This window comes from Podarcis raffonei, chromosome 3 (genome assembly GCF_027172205.1).
Source record: "Podarcis raffonei isolate rPodRaf1 chromosome 3, rPodRaf1.pri, whole genome shotgun sequence".
NCBI classification, from domain to species: Eukaryota; Metazoa; Chordata; class Lepidosauria; order Squamata; family Lacertidae; genus Podarcis; species Podarcis raffonei.
In genome coordinates, this window is record NC_070604.1 from 33,337,144 (window position 1) to 33,350,329 (window position 13,186).

A 13,186-nucleotide genomic window follows, 5' to 3' on the forward strand; every position below is an offset into this window, starting at 1 on the left:
TGTTTTGCTGTGGTCCATATGATGTGTTTTCGTCTTCAGCATGTTTGCTTCTCCTAGCAACATCTCAAGAGCAGATGTCACCTCTGTCACTCGCGCTTTTGCATCCTGTTCACTGGGTTACTGAAACATCACCCTGATAGGGCATTCAAGAGTCTACAGTTTATCAGCTTCAGCAGGTGTGGAGCCCCTCTGTTTGCTGATCATTTTAGGGACTTCGCATTACAGTCAGTCAACACTACTGCATTGCACAGAAGAAAATATTAAAGACCAGCCGTTTGCCTCTTTGGTTGCAAAATACAAGGTGCACATGTTGGAGATGACTGGTGGGGCTGATTAGCTATAGAAAATGAAAGGGTGGTTTCTTTTATTGGTTTGATAGACCATTGTTTGCTTGAAAGGGCATTCACATTCACATGTGTTATGGCTGTTAGAGCACATGAGAAAATCAACAGATAAGCATACAGGGTTTAAATAAAGACACTCCTTCCCAGAGTACAGTGGTGTTTGAGATGGGGGGGGAATCCTCCAGGTGCACATTTTTTCTTCTGTTACATAGCCAAATTAAGACTGAACTACTGGCAAGTAATGAATACTTTAAATACTATCATTCTCCTCCATGCCAGAGAAGCAGTAAACAGAAATATGCACTATTCAGCCATTATAAAAGAATTGGGAGGAAATGTAGATTTGGATGTGTTGTGGATATATAACGATGGCTATTGTTATAGAGCCAATTGGGATAGTGGTTAGAGGATCTGGGAGACCAGGATTCATTCAAATCCCCACTTAGCCATGAAGCTCACTGGACGATCTCGGGCCAGTCAGTCTTGAAGCATAAGCTACCTCACAGGGTTATAATACTAAGATGGGGAAAAGAGAATGTCCAAACCCATGGCCTACCTGGCAGCAAGTCAGTATGTCAAGTCTGAAGTTCAACAGTCAGGAAACATGGTCCGGGGTCAGTCCAAAGGTCAGAAAAATGCAGTCCAGTGTCAAACCTGAAGCACAGTCCTATAGAGGACCGGGAACATCCAAGCCGAGGCCCATCAGCACGGGCAGCTGAGCAGACCCAACACCTCAGCTCTGCTGCCCTTTTATATTTTGCATGCTGATTGCAGCCTCTGGGCTTGATAAGACCTGTTCCAAGCCTACTCCAGCTGAGGAATCACGCCCCTCCTCCCAGAGCTAGCGAGCCCCACAATAAATCACAAGGAATATGTGAAGTTAACTCTTTATTAGAAGACACAAGGCCTGCTCAGGGAGCCTGGCCTAATGGGCATAGCAACTCTTATCAGTAGGTCTTGCCCCTATGAGGCAGTTGCAGAGGCTGAAGATCCTTGCCTTCCTACAGCTGCCTAAATTTCTTCCTCCCTCGGATCCTTCCCAAGCAGTCTGAGACTAAGACAATGCGCCTATGTCTGCTCCTCCCTCTTCATACCTTTTCTGGACCTGGTGGGAAGGGAGCTGGTCACAGCAGGAGGGGGAGACACCCTGGCTTCTTCACCAGCCTGACTCACTCTGCCTCTTGGTCTCACTCCTCTTCTGCTTCAGCTTCTGAGTCTGGACTTCAGCTTCTGATTCACAGACTCTCCCTGTTCACTAACCCTCTTACCTCTTCAGCTTCCAATACCTTTTCCTCCCAGGTTTCTCCCTCTTCTCCCTCCAACCACACTGTCACCCCACCTCAGTCCTTGGGCTCTGAGCCTTCTTCCCTTGGGGGTTCCCCAGCTGGTTCCTTCCACCATTCCTCTGCATCCAACCAGTCCATGACGTCTATCCTGAAGCGGGGCATAACATTTTCTAAATAAGTAAAGTATTTGTCCCACCTAGGATTTTGAAACATTGTGTATTCTATTAAATGTAGCCTTGGATTCCATAATTATTTCAGCCCTGAAGGATTAATGTGGTCTTCCTGTGCATGCACACAAAACCCATCTGGAAACCCACAAATAGCACAGATTGATTAATGGGTCTCATAAAAATGGCCTCTAAGGGAAACAGCAGTTCACTTAATATTTTGATAGAAAACTCCTACAATGTGTCCTTAAAAGAAGGTGAATTACAGGGTTGCTATGACTCAGGGAAAGTCAATGTGATCATCACACATTTGCTACAAGGCCATCAGTTTGGAATGTCAAGTTCCTTCCCATTTCATCAGGCTCATGGTGTGAATATCCAGAACTCTTCAAAACTCCACTTATCCTTCCTTCATGCACAGAACCACAAGATCCAGAAGCCCTTCTTCCACCATCCTTTCCTGAAATGCTTCTTCAGGCTCTTAAAATGTTTTTTTTTTAATCATTTATATGGGTCTGAAATGCATCCGCAGGCTTTTAAAATGCTGGTACTTGGGTGCATATAAATGCTCCCTGCATATTAGTAATCAACCACATTTCTTTTGAACGGCAGTGAATTTTCTCTCAACTTGCCATTTCTTTTCTCTGTTCAGAAGCCAATGTTACCAACTTCCTTTTTTTAATTAAGATTTTTATTACATTTTCATAACTTAACCAATTAATTTCAAACTTCAAATTTGTTATACATTTCCCTCATAATTTGACTCCCCACCTTCCTTTCCATGCTCTTTTTATACCCATCTCTTTTGTAGACTGCATAATTTCACACGTTTCACCTAATACACATTCCTCTGCTACACCATACATTTCATTTAACATATAATCCTCTATTTCATATGTTACCATTTCTTCCAGTTGCTCAAATTCCAAATCCTGCCCGCAATTTCATTGGATTATGATATATATATATATATATATATATATATATATATATATATATATATTCAAAATTCCCATCACTTTGCATTTTATTTCACTACTCTGCACCCCCACCCATCAGACATCCATTACATGTCCACTTGGGACATTCAGTATTGACTGGTATCCCACATCGTGCAGGAAAGTTTTTTTCATCTAGAGCTGAGCTTCTGAAAAACCCGGGGGGGGGGATTATTACTATTGTAATGGCATCTCCTGTGCTCATTAGCATTCAGAACTACAATGTTTTGAACCGTTTTTTTTTAAATTGTGCAATGATGTTATAACCCACTCTGGGACCTTTGGAATCCAATAAGAACTTCTTGCGCCAGAGATTCTGCAACTGCGATGTAGTGGAAGGACTGTAGCTTAATGGTAGAACATCTGTTTTGCATGTATAAGGTCCTAGGTTCAGTTCCTGTCATCTCTAGTTTAGGGCTAGGAAAAAACTCTTGCTTGAAACCTTGAAGAACCACTACCATTCAGTGTAGACCAGAGCTTTCCAAAGTTTTCATGTTGGTGACACATTTTTCAGACATGCATCATTTCGTGATACAGTAATCCAGTTTTGCTAGCAAACTGGAGGTTAAACTAAACCCATTCCAGCCCCGGGAGGAGCGAAGGGAGTGTTCGTGCAAAACACCTAAACACTGCAGCCGACACGCTAACGTGTTGGGACACACACTTTGGAAAGCTTTGGTGTATATAGACAATACTGAACTCGATGGACCTTTATTATGACTCAGTGTATGGCAGCTTTCTATGTTCCTGTTCAACAGTCTGCTTTCAAAAGAGGCTCAATTATCCTTGAAGTTTTTGTTAAAAGGATGATTGAAGCAGAGCTTTCTGTGGCTTCTTAATGCCTGTCAGTCAATTATGATGATAAGCTTGGAAGCAGCTACTTCCTGCATCCCAATCAGCTGAAAATAACACTGCATTTAGAAAATCAGTGTTTAATGAAATGGTAATTATGTTGTTAATAAATCAAACCACGACTAAATTCAACTTGGAATAATTCGTGCCAATTTGCAATTGAATTTAGAATTTGTAGCAAACTAGTAGGCGCTGTTGGTAGCCGTTGAAATGAACTGCCTGTGTTTAGTTTTAAGAAAGGGGTCATTGCAAAAGTAATTAAACTGTACATTTATTATGAAGACAACTCATTGGTGCATAAATAGCAAAGAAAGAAACACTGAACTTCCATTACATACACACACAAAGAACGGTTATGCTAGGAAAACGACATATTGTACAGCTGTTAGACTTTGCATGTTCAGCTTTATTGGTTTTGGGGTTTTTTTAAATAAATGTTTTATTGAAATGCAAAATCAAACATGGAACTAAATCATCACATAAAAGAGGTATGAAATGTAGGGTTGCCATATTTCAAAGAGGACACATTTGCCAACTTCTGCTTTTAACGGTGGATCTCTATGACGGCTCTCGCCTAGAAAAAGAGGACGTGCCCTGGAAAAAGAGGACATATGGCAACCCCAAACGAAATATCAAAGCCGAGACAAAGTGGGAGCTGAAGACATTAGGAATACATTCTAGACTTTTGATATAAGAGAAATTATAACAAGTTTATAACACAAAATCAAGGTTGACATGGCTATCCCTCATTTTCTAAGGACCCATTGTTTGTGAAGCTCTGCACATATGCCTGCTTTATTGTACAGTGGTACCTCGGGTTACATACGCTTCAGGTTACAGACGCTTCAGGCTACAGACTCCGCTAACCCAGAAATAGTGCTTCGGGTTAAGAACTTTGCTTCAGGATGAGAACAGAAATCGTGCTCCGGCTGCGCGGCAGCAGCAGGAGGTCCATTAGCTAAAGTGGTGCTTCAGGTTAAGAACAGTTTCAGGTTAAGAACGGACCTCTGGAACGAATTAAGTACATAACCAGAGGTACCACTGTATTGTTGTTGTTGTTGTTGTTTAGTCGTTTAGTCGTGTCCAACTCTACGTGACCCCATAGACCAGAGCACTCCAGGCACTCCTGTCTTCCACTGCCTCCCGCAGTTTGGTCAAACTCATGCTGGTAGCTTCGAGAACACTCTCCAACCATCTCGTCCTCTGTCATCCCCTTTTCCTTGTGCCCTCAATCTTTCCCAACATCAGGGTATTTTCCAGGGAGTCTTCTCTTCTCATGAGGTGGCCAAAGTATTGGAGCCTCAGCTTCACGATCTGTCCTTCCAGTGAGCACTCAGGGCTGATTTCCTTCAGAATGGATAGGTTTGATCTTCTTGCAGTCCATGGGACTCTCAAGAGTCTCCTCCAGCACCATAATTCAAAAGCATCAATTCTTTATTGTATTAGCCACAGCCATTTATATGTCAAGGGGAGGGGGTTATGTTCTGCTTTGCTGTTATTTCAATTAAGTGCATGTCAAGAATTGCCCATCAACAGATCTAACACAGGGCTAGTGAGTAAACATGAAAGAGCTATCCTGTTGTTTCAATACAGTATCACTGATGTGTTAATATTTCCAAGAGAAGAACAGAGCTGTTCGGGTTGATTATACCGCTTAAGTGGATGCCACCAGATGGGGATATTACATGGTCTTCCATACCCCTTTTCTATTTACAGTATTTTTTCTGGCCCTTAATCAACCATGCTGAAAGCACTGTTCTCATTTTAATTGGCCCCTGTTGCATCAATGCTGGTGAGACTTAAGTAAGTTAGGAAAGGAGACAAGACAAACTCAGAGAGAGACAACCATTGAGGACTCTTCCACATGTTCCTTGAGAATGCACCTTTTTCACACATCCAGTTCACGAACTTTTTCTGCATATATTGATTGAAGATGTATTGTACTGTAACTGTATTGTAAAATTTGAATAAATGTTTTTTTATAATAATAATGATGATGATGATGATGATGATGATAAACGAACTGAAGCCTCTGTTGGCCCACACCACAGCTGTTCATCAACTGATCTCACATTCCATTGCAACAGGACCATATGCCCTGCTAAATTGTTTATCGGATTGACAATGAAACCTTCCTCCCTTTGCCATCAACCCATAAATCCAATGACACTGAACAGCAACAAGGAAGTGATCTGGCTCAAGAACAAAAAAAAAAGGAAGAAAGCAGGAGGGACTCAGACCAGGTTAACAAAAAGGTACTTCCAACTGATGACCAAACTAGTATAAAAGCAGCAATTAAAATACAGAAGTGTCCCAATCACACAGAAAGAGTGATTCCGGGACTAATATTAACAGAAACAGGGGCTTATGGAAGAGAGATGCTGACCCCCTCATCCACTGTCCTGGCTTATGTTCCCTAAGAAGAGATGATCAAGGATGATGCTCACCTTTGAAATAAACCAGGCACCCTTGAGCAGCCCAGTCAAACAGAAGCCATGCCTGGGGACTTCATTCACCCATTTTTACTGTTCAGGCCATAGGTGCCAAGTATAAAGGGCACTGGGGGCCTGGGCACCCTCTAAAAAAAATAACGTGATTAACATGATGTCACAATGCCACATTATGTCGCAGGTGCCATTGGGCGCCCATAACCTGGGGCCCAAGTTGGTGCCCCTGTTTCAGGCATTCCAGTGACATCACCTTACAGCCCACAAATTGGAGAGCATTTAGCGTTGTCTGTTGTTACACCTGTTGCTAAAATATGTTCAACTGTGATTTTATACTGGTTTAAAACTGTGCCACAATTATTATGAGAAATCCGTTAAACAGAGGACATAATTAAATAAGGCATGTAAAATTTTGTGCCACTCCTACCATGCACAGAAAATAGAGAGGGTATCTGTGTACACCTAAGGAAGTTTCCCTCCCTCTGTTCAAGAAAACGTTGCTTTTGGTTTGTTCCTCCAATAGTTAGCTGGGAGGGGAGCTAACCTAAAGTAACCTGAAAATATCCTTTTTGTTCATCAACTGAAACTTGAAATAATTCACTTTAGCCAGCTAATTAAGCAATTAATTTAATAAAGTGGAACAAGTAATGAGCTAAAAACAGCAATCTTGAATCAGCCAGCACTATGAAACTATGAATTAAAGTGTCATTAGGTAACACACACACACACACACACACACACACACACATACACAAACATGAGGCAGGAATTTTAAACAATGTGATTTTGGCCTGCTGGTGGTACCTGACATAAAGATGTTTCCTTCCATTTCCTGGCATGGGTGGAAGGGATGGGCACAAACAGGAGCTAATGAAGGATTGTGTTCAAAAAAGTCATTACTGCCTTGTACAGGCAAGGGAAATAACAGGCATCAGCTGAAAGCAATGTTTACAGGGATGCTTTGAAGACAGTTGGAATACAGCATCCAGCTCTACAATTCTATGATTCTATGCTTTAGCTGAGCCTGTTTCTTACTCTAGCTTCTGCCAAATTCAATTCACTTTTGGTCCCACTGCTAGGGAGGGCATATCTGGCCCATTAGCAGAGGAAGAGGAGTGCGGGGGGAGCGCACCGCCCCCGGCAGCGCGATCCTGGTAGGGTGCCATCGCAGCTGTCCCCCCGCCCACACTGGGCACCACGCCCCTGAGGGCAGAACACCACACCCCCAGGACACGCGACACGCCCCTGCAGGCGGTGTGCCCCGCCCCAGGATGTACGCCAGCCCCGCCCCCACCTGCTCTCCGCCCCCCGATGTCAGAATATGAAGCTCCGCCACTGATCTGGCCATTGCAGTTTCTCTCTGCTTCTCATTTTTCCAATCTTAAACGCAGTTCTCCACATTTCCATATCATGTTGCAAATTTAAACAACAACAAAAATCCTCATGAAATTTCTTCAACATTTTAGTGCTCACTTCTCCTAATATACACATTCAGTCTCGCTGTCTTAATTTTTCTGGGACAAGATCTGTTCCTCTTAAACTGAGGAATAACATTCACATTTCAGTCAGAGAAGAATTTTGCTTTAAGGTTATTCATGTAAGCCCGTTAGAAAGATGTTCTGGTTTCACTGATCTTCCAAATCTCTGCTCGTATCTTGGTATGTGCTAGTAGAAAAATATATAGAAAGCCACGTTTTCATTTTCACGGAACTGTTCTTCCTTCCGTGACAGTATTTAAATTTAATAATGTAGCAAAACAGAGCCCATAACTCAGGACTTAAATAATAGCTTGAAAATGGCTTCCCTTAACACTACAGGCAGAGTGAAATATGTGGAGGTATAATCAAATCGTGCTCACTGATCCTACTGATGTAATAGCTAGGACAGCAAAAGGATAGCGCTCCAATCTTTTTATATTGTTCTTGCTATTTTTACTTTAAACACACACATTTTAAACTGTGTCAGTCACAGAACAAACTTCATTTATCTAGATGCCCCTGGGAACTGCTTCTAAAGCAAGATAATCTGAATTTTGGATAAAAAGAAAGACAGGGGGATCTTTAAACTGCTGGGTGATTAATGTAGTGCAAGTGGTGTTTCTGTTTCAGACTGCTTTTGCTGTTTTGTTTTGAAGCATGTAGTATTTATTGATTTAGCAATATTAACCTGATCCTATGTACGTATACTTAAGTGTTCTATATGGGACGTCCCCCTAAGTGTGGACAGGTTTGTCAACTTTGCTAATGCAATCCTGATTCACAATCATTGGGTTGTGTTCAACTAAGCCATGCTCAGAGTAGACCCGTTGAAATTGATGGAGATCACAAACTTAAGTCTACTGATTTTTATCGGGTCTGTTCTGATTATGACTTGTTGGATATAGCCTATTATTTTAGAAGAGAATGCTATCATTGTGGATGCTATTTCAGAGCCAGATGATGAGGATCATAATGTTTTATTGCTACATTAGCATAAAAGACACAAAATGATAAACATGCAAAACAGGGAAATTCTTCCTGAAAAGGCGAGGCATCACCAGTGAGGACATCAAACTTTTCCAGCCAAGGTTTCAAATGACCAGCCTGACCCGGCTACTTGTTATACCTGTTAGGAAGCAGACTTTGCACAGGTAGCCTGGTGCATGGAGGAACTGCAGGTGAAAATGCGTTCTATGATATGTAGCACCACATGACAACTAGCCAATCATATGGTATGCTTGTGAAACATGGACCACATATAAACACCATCTCCAACTCCTCAGAAAATTCCAGCAACGGTGTCTCCGAAAAATTCTACATATCACTTGGGAAGACAGGTGAACTAATGCCCGTGTACTGGAAGAAGTAAAGATCACCAGTGTTGAAGCAATGATTCTTCAACATCAACTTCGTTGGACTGGTCATGTTGTTTGGGTGCCTGATTATCATCTTCCAAAGCAACTATTCTATTCCAAACTTAAAAATGAAAAGCGTAATTGTCAGCGCTGCCCAAGGTCCCAGCTCACACAAGACCAACGCTGCTTCTTGCTCAAGTTCAAAAGTCTTTATTGAAGTTCAGTCTCATTTCCAGACGTGCAGCGCGCAACGCTACATCTATCCGTCAGATCATAGAAGTCCCATCTGAATCTCCGCCCCCCTGACGCCAGCTTAAGATTCTAGCTTTACTCCACCTCTTCCTCTGTTCCTTCTTTCTCTGGGTCCTTCTGCTAGTCGGAGTCTCTGCCCTCCGAGATTCTTCTGACGCTGATTCTCCCGACTCCTCCTCCCCCCTCTTTCGGGCTTTAGGACCTGGCTCCCAATCCGGGTTTTCTGCTGTCCCGCGCTCCTCCACATTTGAACTTGGCGCGCGCGCGCAGCCTCCCACTTTCCTTCTGACCGTTACACTTGTGTCACTGCTCCCCCTTTCGGGGAGGCTAGCTGGACCTGCCCTTCCCTCCGTCTCCCCACTCCCCGATGGAGGAGACGCTGGTCCTGACTCCCATGCCTCTTCTCCCCCACTGTGCTCTGGTGGGGGAACTGGCCCTACTTCTCCGCTACTCCTTTGGGACTCCCCTCTGGTTCCCTGTTTATGGATCGTCCCCTCTGGGATTCGCCTCGCCCTTACCATAGGCGCCCCCTCCTGGGAATCTTCTGATTCGCTGGAGAAGCTCATGGAATCTCTCGGTCCACTGTCATATTCCCCTACGCTCCCCTCTGATTCCTCTCCTCCGCTCTCTATTTGCTCTCTCCCCTGCTCTTCTGCTCCTGAGCCTCTGACATCCATCCCCCCCTCGAAGCCCCCCCTTCCCCCCTCCCCCTCTTCGGGTGTGGGTTCCAGGTGCTCCAGCGCTGGGGGTGTGAGTGCTGGCTTCCGTTCTCTCTCCCTGGTGTGCAACCGTCCAGCGGGATCAGGCCCCCCCACGATGGGTTCGTCGACGTCGACTTCCTCTGCTTCCATTTCTCTGCTGTCGTGCTCAAAACCAAGATCCTCCCCCCACACGTCCATGTCCTCCTCTCCCCCCGGTCCCTCGGGTGAGGCTGTGTGCAAGGGCCCCCTCAGCAGTTCCCTGCTCCACCCCACTTCTGGTTGAGTGTCCCACCAATAGGAGCGGTCCGTGGCAAACCCCGAGAGCGACCCCTCCGGGGAGCTCATCCCCGGCGTCGGCTCCTCATCTGAGGAGAAACCTTGGAACGTGCTGGCTGACAGTGTGGGTGTGAAAAGCCAGTCGTCAAAATACTCCGCCGGCATGGGTCTGTGTGGGAAGATCGAATGGAACTCGTCTTTGAGATAGTGCTCCTCCACGGCGTAGCACGGCACCCACTCGTTGGCGCTGGCCGGAGTACCCTCCCTGGCGAGGAGATATTCAACTCCCTCTTCCCCCCATCTGGAGTCCAAAATCTCTGTGACCTCGTTGAGTGGCGTCGCCCTCTGTGGTCCCTCCCCTGCTGGCGATGGGCTACGTGGAGCTGGTGCGGTCCCTGGCGCCTGAAACCTGTGGGGCGCCTTGTAAGGCGTGAGCACTGACCTGTGAAAGACTGGGTGCATTCTGGAGCCCTCCGGGAGTGTCAACCGGTAGGCCACTGGATTGATTTGTGCCGCGACCTGGTAAGGTCCCAGCTGCTTGTGTCCTAGCTTCCTCTTAGCTAGCGTTCTGGCCGGCACTGCCTGAGCTGCTAACCAGACCCAGTCCCCTACCTGTATGTCTTCCCCAACCCTCCTGTGCCTGTCTGCCTGCATCTTGTAGGCGTGTTTCGCGAGTTCCAAGTGCCTTCGGAGTTGCTCATGGACCTCCTGTAACTCTGCGGCTAAGTGCTCTGCCCCCCGTGGCTCCCCCTCTGCCTCGGTCTCCAACCCCGGGAAGGTTCTGGGGTGGCGCCCATTGTTGGCGAAGAACGGTGTCACCCCTGTAGACCCGTGCTTCGTGTTGTTGTAGGCAAACTCGGCTAGCGGTAGGTAGTCCACCCAGGTCGAGGGCTGTTGATTGGCGTAGCATCGCAGGTACTGCTGCATGATGGCGTTGACCCTCTCCGCTTGTCCGTTGGTCTGCGGGTGTCGTGCCGACGCTAAGTTGATCTTGACGTTCAGGATGCCCAGCAGCTTCTGCCAAAAGTTCGAGATGAATTGGCGGCCCCGGTCGGACAGGATGGACCGCGGCAGGCCGTGAGCTTTGAACACGTGGTCTATGAACAGCTTGGCGGTCTGTTCCGCTGTGGCCACCTTCGCGCACGGAATGAAATGCGCCATTTTGGTGAAGAGGTCTACGACCACGAGTACTGCTGTTTTGCCGCGCGAACTGGGCAGATCTGTAACAAAGTCCAGGGCCACTTTCTCCCATGGTTCGAGCGGCGTCTGCAGCGGTTCCAGCAGACCCGCCGGCTTCCTGTGTACTGGCTTGGCCCTTTGGCAGGTGTCACACCTGGAAACGTAATCCGCAACTTCTCCCCGCACCTTGGGCCACCAAAAGTCCCTGGTGACTAATTCCGCCGTCTTGTCCTTGCCGAAGTGCCCAGCGCTGGGCGCGTCGTGCAGCTGCTGCAAGACTCTCGCGCGAAGGTCTTCTCCCGGTACGTAGAGAGCCCCTTTGCGGAGGAGTAGTCCGTCGCGTATCTGGAACTCGTCGTCCCTCGCTGTGCCGTTTCGCACCTCCTCCATCTTGGTTTGCGCAAACGAATCCGCCTGTAGCGCACGACGGACTGCGTCCAGGTCCACTGCGGCTGAAGCGCACGCCCACACCTCTGGTGCGAAAATGTGTTTGGCCGCTGCCGGTGCCGCTTCCTCGAGATACTGCGGCTTCCTGGATAGCGCATCCGCCATGACGTTGTTGTCTCCCGGGATGTATTCTATCCGGAAATCGAAATCTGCAAAGAACTCCGCCCAGCGGATGTGTCTCTGGTTCAGGAATTTCGCCGTGCGCCAGTACTCCAGGTTCTTGTGGTCCGTGCGAACCTGCACCGTGTGTCTGGCTCCGACGAGGAAGTGCCGCCACGCCTTGAAAGCTGCATGAATGGCCAGCAACTCCCTGTCCCAGATGGTGTAGTTCTGCTCCGACGTGCTGAGCTTCCTGGAGTAGAATGCGCACGGTCTCCAGTCCCCTTGCGGATCTTGCTGCAACAGGACCGCCCCCACCGCTCTGTCCGAGGCGTCCGTTTCAACCCTCATCGGTTTGCTGGGGTTTACGTGTAGCAGCTGTTCTTCGGACGCGAAGAGACGCTTGAGCCTCCGAAAGGACTGCTCCGCCTGGTCCGTCCAGGTGAACTTCTTCTTCTTGGAGCTGAGGGTGTCCGTGATGGCCGCTGTCTCCTTCGCGAACCCCTTGATGAACTTGCGATAAAAGTTGGCGAAACCGACGAACTTCTGGACCTCCTTCCGGTTGCGCGGGCTCTTCCAGTCCAACACTGAGCGGACCTTGGCACTGTCCATGGCAAGTCCCTTGTCGGACAGCTTGTAGCCCAGGAAATCCACCTCTGTCGTGTCGAACTGGCACTTCTCCAGTTTGGCGTAAAGTCTGTGCTCCCGTAGTCTCTGCAGGACCTCCTTGACGTCCTCCTCGTGCGCCTCCTGCGAGTCCGAAAAGATCAGGATATCATCTAAAAAGCAGACGCACTTCTTGTAGAGGAGTCCCGCTAGCACGTGGTGCATGAAAGCTTGGAAACAATGGGAGCCATTTTGGAGACCAAACGGCATGACTCTGTATTCATAGGTTCCTAAAGGCGTAAACATGGCTGTCTTCCACTCGTCGCCCTCCCGCATGCGTATAAGGTTGTAGGCCCCTCGTAAATCCAACTTGGTGAAGATCCGCCCCTTCCTCACCGTCGCGAGCAGGTCGTCAATTTTGGGCATGGGGAATGCTGTGGGCTTTGTCCTGGAATTGATGATTCTATAATCCACTATGAGCCTCCGTTCGGGCGTGTCTCTCTTCTTCACGAAAAACACGGGACTGCCCCCCACTGCTTTGGATTCCCGGATGAATCCCCGCTTCAAATTGCGATCTATGAACTCCCTGAGTTCTTGCATTTCGTCTTCAGACATGGAGTACAGTTTCCCAGTTGGCAGCGTCGCCCCTGGCAGGAGGTCAATCTTGCAGTCGTAGGGTCTGTGGGGAGGCAGCTTGTC